This window comes from Malus domestica, chromosome 12, assembly GCF_042453785.1.
Source record: "Malus domestica chromosome 12, GDT2T_hap1".
NCBI lineage: Eukaryota > Viridiplantae > Streptophyta > Magnoliopsida > Rosales > Rosaceae > Malus > Malus domestica.
The window spans coordinates 9,865,982-9,875,596 of NC_091672.1; the positions used below are offsets into that span (position 1 = coordinate 9,865,982).

Genomic DNA, 9,615 nt, shown 5'->3' on the forward strand with positions numbered 1-9,615 from the left:
TGATGGCCAGCACGCCTTGATTCTAGGATCGGGGTGTGTCAATTTCTTTTTGTGCCCATATTTTTTGACACACCCCGACCTGGAAAGGTCGAAGCATGCTGGCCGTCACCGTGAGGTGACGTAACCATAAGGGTAAGTGATGCAAAAAGTGAATAAAATTAAAACTAATTAGAACTAAACAGTGAAAGAGTGCGCAGTTCGTGGGTTGAACCCACTACAATTATTCAGAGTGTGATAGACAGTGAGATTACGAAATAGTAGTCAAAGCAACCAAAGTATACTTATTACATAATAGTGATAAGTTCGTACATCTAAACAGAAGGATATATCAGAACTGCCGTGATTCCTCGAGTGCCACAGAGAGTACAGCTATCTAGGTCCTGGAAGGGCGAAAAACAAAGTTGAGTGGGTCAAAACAATGCTTATAAGAAAACCTTTATCTTTGAATATACTAACCCCTCGCCGTAAAACAAGTATAGTTTCCTCAAAACATACTACGTAAGTATGAAATCTAGTATATCAGCCATATAACCAGAAATATGCCAAGTAAATGATGTATCATATGCCACAATAATAATCATGTGATAATCAATATAACTAAGTGCTCATCCATCTAAGCTGACACACAAGTTCGAACAGATGGTTTCTGACACGAACATGACTGGGTGTAATCAATATGCTCTAGTACTACGATCACGTGAAAACTGGTGCAAAAGCACATCACATACAAGTCGGATTGCCTAATGCAATCTACCCGACAAGACTGGCACCTAAACTTGGATCCAAGGTGAGCGAACGGTGCGGATGTGAACATACACGTGAAGGACTGGCCCTGGCCCTGAGGCGAGTACTAACACCGAGTGCAGCAAGATGAGCATGTACACAAGTACGTATGAATGCCATGACAGTAATATCACAATCATATAGCAGCATTTATCACAATTTATATCACAATAATGATACTAGGTAAAATAGGCGTAAAAGTGAAGTAAATACGCATTTATGGAAACTATAAATATATATATAGGTATAAAACAACTACCCACTCACAAGTACGTCGCTGGGTCGTAGCCCCCGAGCCTAGCTTGGCCTCGAAAATCCTCGGAATAAGTTTCCCCTATATGTGAAATAACTAAATAACATTAATTAAAGCACATAACGGAAACCTAAATAAAATCCCCATAGTTTGCTCAAATTTAAGGTATAAATATATGAAATCGATCTACTCGATGACACGAACGCACATGTGTCAACCACACGCCGGCCGGAGGCCGGACGCGCCCCCACGAGCCGCCTAAAGGTTCGGTCCACGCACTCCCACGTGCCCCCGCGAGTACACTGTACTCGCCTTCTTCGCGAAAATCTGCAGTTTTGCAGATTTTTGGCCCAACTTCCAGAGCCCATAACGAGCTCGATTCTCAACCAAATTCACTTCTACAAAATCCAAATTAAATCTAGAAATGTGATCTACAGATCCCTATTTACAGAAAGTTCGAATAAAATCCATGTTGTTCAGAAATTTGGTCTGAAAGTGGCCAAACGACGACGGCTAAAATTTTCTTCCTAACTTCCAGAGTTGATTTCTCACTCGTTACTTAACCAAACTCAGTGATTCAAAAGCCATTTTGAATTTAGGAATGTGGAGAACAAGTTTGTACCTAGAAGAAGTCCAGTTGTGGTCGAGGTTGACCAGAAAAATGGTTTGAAAATGACTAAATGGCCACGGTTCTTGTACGAAAAACTTCAGGTTCTCCTTCTTCTCGAGTTTCTGGGTAAAACCACACGTTCAAAACACAAAAAAAGGATCAATAACAACCCATAGAAGTGAAATGAATGTTCTAAGGGTTTCTTAAGGCTTACCTTAGCCATGCATGGCTTGAAAACCGTAGTATCGAACTCGCCGAGTCGGACCTTCTGAGTTGGACGTTCAAAACTCAGTCAACACGTGAACCAGGGGTATGGTCATGATCGTGGGGCTGAGATAAGCATGATGATGTAGTTTGTTTGTTCAATCTATGAGCTTTGGAGCTCACTCATGGAGTTGCAGAGGGAGAGAGAGCTCACGGGAGAGAGAGGAAGAAGATAGAGGTTTTCAAATTTTCTTTGCTTTTTCTAATAGAGGGGGGACAAAACATACAGAAAAGATGGGATGGAATAGCTGAAAGTGGAGTGATGTAGAGAGTGCACGGGATGGGTTTAAAAGGAATCCAAGGGATAGATTTCTAGATTTCCTACAGTAAAAGGAAATCGAAATTTATTCGAAGTAGATATTTTTACACTTTAAAATCTACGCCTACTCGTACTAGTGTGTACAATTTAAATGCGATAGCGAGAAATAAAAAGGAAAGCGATAAGAATAAGTCCACGTCACTTGCCAATAAAGGCATAATCGTCAATACACATACTCGGGGAGAAATTACATAGGAAAATTAGGGACGGGTCGTCACATTTTTTAAAGTTTTATTTGTATTTGTGCCCATGTATTTACCATCACGTGACATTGTATAATTAATCAATGATAGAAAAATTACATATGTTATATTTATGTTTTATGGCTAAACTTTGTATTATATATTTATATTTTTAGTTTGTACCCACTTTTAATTTGCAACTTTTAAAAAAAAAAATTGTAGTATTTTCTTTTTAGTTTTAATTGTACCCATGGATTAATTTCTTTTTGCGCCCATATTTTTAAAATTTTCATTTGTACTCATAATCTTTTAATCTTTTATTCGTACCCTAATCTATTTATAATGTACCCATTCTTCTTTATTAATGTACAACTTTGTTATATGTGAAATGTACCATTTTTTTTTGTAAAATATACCATTTTTTTTAACACTATGGATACATTCTTTTGCCATTTATTATTTCTTATTGTTATGTTTGAATTTTTTTTTTTTTTTTTTTGTAGCCATTTCTAAAAGTATTATAATGAGGGAATTTTAAATTTATAGAATTATAAATCTCATAAAATATCAAACAATTAATGTCAAAACTATAAAAATATAAATATTAATAGTAAAATAATGAGGTGTAAAAAGTCAAGGGACTTTGATCAAACTTTGAATACCATTAAGGTTTTAGTCAAATAATGTTAGAGATTAGGAACCGCATCCAAAGTATCCCTTGTTTAAAATACCATAATAATCTAACCAATAAAATAAAACTCTATTACAGAAAGAAAACCTAGACTTTAAAAAATGGGACACTTTGGATGCGGTCCCTAGCTATCAATATTCTTTGATTGAAACCTTGTTAGTTTTTAGTTTTTGATTGAGGTCCCTAACATTAATGTAATAATGTAAGTTACTATATTTTTAAATTAAAAATTAAAAATTGAAATTTGTAATTGTTTATATTAATAAGATTTTAAATAAAACCCATAATTTATGGGATTAAAATAATAAAATATATATTATACTCTCTATTATATTGTGTGTGTGTGTGTATACATATATGTATGGGTACATTAACCAAAATTAACAAAAAAAGTTATTGTACCAAAACATGGATACATTCTCAAATCAACGAAAAAGAATGTACCCATATAAGTTTAAACATGGATTAAAAAATTTGAATGGATTTTATATTAAAAAAAGGGTACATTTTACATATAACAAATTGATATATTTGAGAATGGGTACATTTAAGATTAAAAAAATTGAAAAATTATATGAATGGGTACATTTAATATTAAAAAAAATTGAGAATCTTTTTATATATATATAAAAAAAAAACTAATAGGTACAAACTTAATTTAATTTAATTTTTTATTATTTTGGAAATGTTTGAATTGAAAATTAATTAGAAGTTTAATAGAGGTGTAAGTATTAAACCCTAAATTAATTACTAATTTTTATATTAAAAATTATATAATAAACATGTAAATTCATTATCACATTAATGATAGGGACTTGAATCAAAATTTGAGAACTAATAAGGTCTTAGTCAATGAACAGTAAGAACTAGGGACCGGATACTAATTTTTCCTTCAAAAATAATCACCATAGGGATTCCCAAGGCCACTGGAAAAATCTCCGTCGAACCACAATTCCTGCTCCTCCTTGCTACTCCAAGGAGTCCAACCCCACTGACTCAGTCCAAGTTCTAATTCCATATTCTCTTCACTGTTGTTGGTTGTCGGCTGTGGCGGTGGTTCAGTAGCAGTTTTCCCTTGATCAGCATTTTGATTAGGTTGAGTAAAACCAGTCTTCTTTGCACCTACCTCCTCCTCCACCTCCACCTCCACCTCTTTTTTCACTTCCTCTTTCTCGTCTTCGGTTTTCACCTCTTTCTTCAGGCGGTGTTCTTTTACCTCATCGTCCTTCGTCATCTGCAGCTCTGTATCCATTTGTCTCGTCAAAACTTGTTGGCCATAGTTCACTCCATCACCATTCATCACTCTTCTTTTTTCTGAGTTGCCTTGCTCGTCATTTTTGCATCTTCTTTTCGTCTGCTGATTTCCTTCCCTGATAGAGGCTGAGGTCGCTATTTGCTTCTTCATTTTCCTAGTGTTGGCAAGAGAGAGAGAGAGAGCAGTGTATGAATGAATCTTGCTACTTAGCCTCTCTGATCAAGGCGTGAAACGGATTGCACTCTTATAATTGCTTGATTTCTCAAATTTTAAATGGTGGCCACGTGGACTCCCTCCATGCAAAATTTTGGGCCCACACAATTAACTTGCAAGCATAGAGAGACTGAAATAATTGAGTAATGCTAGAAAAACTAAATTTTTCGATCAAAATTTGTAAACCAAATAATGTGGATATTGATGATTGAATTATTACTTAAATATTGATTACCATGCTTATTTTCTATTAGTGATAAATCATATGGCTTGCAAATTTGGTTTAAAAATTTGGTCTTCATAACATTATCTGAAATAATTTGATATGAACCACCACGAGGTGGCATAGTGGTTGGGGACGAATTATAGACCCGTACTCCACACGACACTCTTGAGTTCGATTCCTAACGTTGGTGAATCACACGATAATGGGCAGGGGAGGCTGAAATATCTCTGTGAATCTTTCCCGCCCCTGATAAGGTAGACTGCCGTAGCGAAGCCACTATCTGGTCCCCTTTTTTAAAAAATGAAAGAAAAAAAACATTGATATGGAAGTATTTCATGTCTGTAACTTCTTGTTTTCGGTTTATTTGGATTTTACTGGAAGGTGTTATTTTATTCACGTTTTTTTTTCTTCTTTCTTGATTACCATGCTTTATTTTTTATTGATGACACATCATTTGATTTGCAAATTTGGTTTAAAAATTTGGTCTCCACAACATTATCCGAAATAATAAGATATGAATCGTCAAGGGGTAGCCCAATTGTTGGGGACAAATTATAGGCTCATACTCCACAAGGTACTTCCTGAGTTCAATTCCTACCGCTGGTAAATTACACGATAGTGGCCAAGGGAGGCTGAAATACCTCTGTAAATCTTCTTGGCCCTTAAAAGGTGGATTGCTGTAATGAAGCCACCAACTGGTCCTCTTTTTAAAATTTAAAAAATACATATTTTGATATGGAAGTATTTCGTGTTTATAAATCCTTATTTTCAGTTTATTTGGATTTTACTAAAAGGCATTACTTTATTCACGTTTCTTTTTCTTCTTTCTTGATTACCGTGCTTATTTTCTATTGGTGACATATAATTTGGTTTGCAAATATTGTTTAAAAAATTGGTCTCTATAGCATTATCCGAAATAATTTGATATGAACCACCATGGGGTGACTCAGTGGTTATGGACGAATTATAAACCCGTACTCCACACAACACTTCCTGAGTTTGATTCCTAGCGCTGGTGAATCACACGATAATGCCCAGAAGAGGCTAAAATACCTCTATGAATCTTCTCGGCCCCAAAAAATGGACTGATGTAACGTAGCCACTAGCTGGTCCTCTTTTTAAAATTAAAAACAATATATTATGATATGGAAGTATTTCATGTTTATAACTCCTTATTTTCAGTTTATTTGGATTTTACTAAAAGGTATTATTTTATTCATGTTTCTTTTTCTTTTTTCTTGATTATCGTGCTTATTTTCTATTGGTGACACATCATTTGGTTTGCAAATTTGGTTTAAAAACTTGGTTTACATAGCATTATCTAAAATAATTTGGTATGAACCACCACGGGGTGACCCAGTGGTTGGGGACATATTATAGGCCCGTACTCCACACGACATTGCCTGAGTTTGATTCCTAATGTTGGTGAATGACACGATGATGGCCAGGGGAAGCTGAAATGCTTCTGTGAATCTTCTCAGTCCTTGAAAATGTGAACTACCATAGCGAAGCTACCAGCTAATTTTTTTTTAAATTAAAAAAATAATAATTTGATATGAAAATATTTCGTGTTTGTAACTCCTTGTTTTCGGTTTATTTGGATTTTACTGGAGGGCGTTATTTTGTTCACGTTTTTTCTTCTTCTTTCTTTTTGTTATTTTTTGTAGCTTTGATGAAAACCGGGTTGGCCTCTCTCTTCTGTGGACGTTTTGCATGCAGGCACACCACGTATGCACACTGAAATTATTTTTGGAGGATTTTCTGTTTTACATTTCACAGAAAATAGACGACTAAAGAATAGTTTATTCCAGGTAGTAAATTATATAAAATGATGAATATTATATAGTATGTAACATATTATTATGCAAACTGAATAAAAAACGAGGATTCCACTATCAAATCTCTATAGATACCACGTTCTTTGATAAGATGACAATAAAGGCTCGTTTTAAGAAATGTTTAAAATTACATAAATTGTTTTTCAGAAAAATGTTTTTAGGTTCTAAAAGTACTTGAAGGGCCTCTTACATGACATATAACTGATGTTTCTTGTAGGAAGCATTTCAAGTGTTTTTATAGAATTAACTTGCATTTTTACTAAGATTGGTTTCAAAAACTTTCTTTTTTAAAAAACGCTTTCAGCCATTTAAAAGTACTTCCTAAACGAGTCTTAATTATAATTGACAGGAGTTTCTATTAATTACTTATAATTAATGGGATTATTTTCCTTTAAAATTGACTAGCAAAAGTACCCACGTAATGTTGCGGGTGTTTACATGTTTTGAAAATATATACATACAGGAAACAAAGGTTGTAGAAGCCAGATATACACACACACACACATATATAAGTCAATAATTATTTAAAAATTTGACAATATTCAATTGCTCATTATTCAAAAGATAATTTTTATATAAACAAAGTCGAAATATCAATCAAATAAAACGTCTAAAATCAAATACAAATTTGTTAATCGTGCCTAGCGCATAATTGAAAAAACACATCTCGGTCGGGCATAGGCATGTGCAAAGAGGCTAGTTCAGTTAAATTCTCCTATGTTTGACTATAGCGCCATATAAACAAACTCATAAGGTTTACATTCTTATAATCAAGTAACAAGTAAAATTACAAGCTTGCAAAAACCGAGAAAAAGTGGAAATTAAGATTTAGAAATACCCTCAAACATACTGCTCACCTGAGAAAAAAAAATTACTTTGCATTAAACATTATAAATGTAAAGAAGTAATATTACGGAAACTAAATTTATAAACAAAATTTTTGTAAACTAAAAACCATATTACCTATTTCTTCAGTTTGCTTAATTTATTGTGGCACTTCAGCAACTCCACTTGAGACCTTATTTATTCTCTTCAACAATCTTTCCTTCAAAGAACAGAAAGTCCTTATTACAAACCGAGCAACACACACATAAAAAGCTGAAAAACAATTGAAATCCCAATAAAGATTCTAATTAAAACTTGGCAATATCGTAACAAGTAGTCAGTATAAAAAATAAAAAAATAAAAAATATGACAAAAATGACCTCTCCATGGACTCGGAGTGTCCACATATCTGCTAGCTTGGGGGATATGAAATTGAGCACCTGGATTGGTTCGGATTCCGGCCAAACCACATAGGGGCAGAAATTTGGGATCCGAATTTTAGTTGGATATTTGGGATCCGCTTGTGTAAGTTTATCTTACATTGCCGATCCCAAGCCCGGATAAAGGAGGAGGGGGAAGACGTCCGGTAGTCGACAGCCGGCACTTCTAGGTTACGTATTATTCTTATGAAAATGAATCCAGAACGAAATCGCGCTAAAGCTAGGGCGTCACCCGTAAGTGGCACGCTGTGTGGCCCGAGCACAGTGATAAGTGAGCAAGGGTTGTTGTATCTCCATTGGCACCCGGATGCAGTGTTCAATGAGCAAGGGGGCCATAGAAACTTCTTTTTGTACGACTCCACTCAAAGTTGTTTGGAAGCACATGCTCCTATCAACTTTACACAGGACACACTAAGGGAGTACTTTGATCTTATTAGACGGGGGAGGGTAAAGAAGTTAGGACAGAAGGGTAGAGTTCAAGAGAGTAGAATGCGTTTAGGAACGTGGAATATAGGAACCTTAACGGGAAAATCTATAAAAGTAGTGCAAGTTATGGTGAGGAGAATGATAAGTATTATGTGCCTACAAGAAACTAAATGGGTTGGTCTTAAGGCAAAGGATCTAGAAAACTCAGGTTTTAAACTTTGGTATTCAGGCACAAATAGAACGAGAAAAGGTGTTGGCATTCTCGTGGACAAGACCTTGACACAAGATGTTGTAAATGTCAAGAGGGTAGGAGATAGAATTATGACAATCAAGATAGTAATAGGACTAGAACTCATCAATGTGATTAGTGTGTACGCACCTCAAGTAGAGTTAGATACGAGTTTGAAGAAGAAATTTTGGGAAGATCTTGAAGACTTGGTGCAAGGAATTGCTCAGACATAGAAGGTATTTATATGAGGAGATTTAAATGGACACGTGGGCAAAGAGAAAGGCAACTATAGAGGTTTTCATGGTGGCCATGGTTTTGGGGAGCGAAACGAGGATGGGGAAGCCATCTTGGATTTTGCAATGGCATATAATCTCTTCTTAGCCAACACCTTCTTTAAGAAGAGAGAAGAACATGTGATCACCTACAAGAGTGGGTCGTCAAAAATACAAATAGATTTTATTCTAATGAGAAAGGGGGATCATATAACTTGTAAGGATTGCAAAGTTATACCGGGAGAAAGCTTGGCTGATCAATACCGCTTGTTGGTGATGGATGTACATATCAAAAGAGAGAGGAAAAAAGAACAAAACCTGGAAGTGCCTAAGGACTAGATGGTGGAATCTAAAAGGAGAAAAACAAGTCATCTTCAAAGAGAAAGTAATCACCCAATGCGTGTGGGATAGAGAGGGGGAAGCTAGCCAAATGTGGGATTCCATGGCTAGTTGTATCCAAAAAGTAGCAAAAGAGGTATTAGGAGAGTCTAAGGGTTTTGCTCCACACCAAAAAGAATCTTGGTGGTGGAATGAGGAGGTACAAACAAAGGTGAAGGCTAAGAAGGAATGTTGCTAAGCTAGCGGCTTATGACAATATGTATAAGCAACTAGATACCAAAGAATGAGAGTTGGATATCTATAAACTAGCTAGAGCAAGGGAAAATAAGACAAGGGACCTAAACCAAGTGAGGTGCATCAAGGATGAGGATGAAAAGGTTCTTGCTACAGAGAACGCGGTCAAAGACAGATGGAGAGGTTATTTTCATAATCATTTCAATGAAGGACATG

At 35.4% G+C, this 9,615-nt stretch overlaps 1 long non-coding RNA gene across 1 annotated transcript; it reads right to left on the reverse strand.

Moving 5' to 3' along the window:
* Window positions 1–283: 283 nt before the first annotated feature.
* On the reverse strand, window positions 284–2,110 carry LOC139189951 (uncharacterized). Its single transcript, XR_011573752.1, has 4 exons — window positions 1,861–2,110; window positions 1,659–1,768; window positions 1,051–1,117; window positions 284–380 (listed from the first exon to the last, which is right to left on the reverse strand). It is a non-coding gene; the product is annotated as an uncharacterized lncRNA (long non-coding RNA).
* Window positions 2,111–9,615: the final 7,505 nt, after the last annotated feature.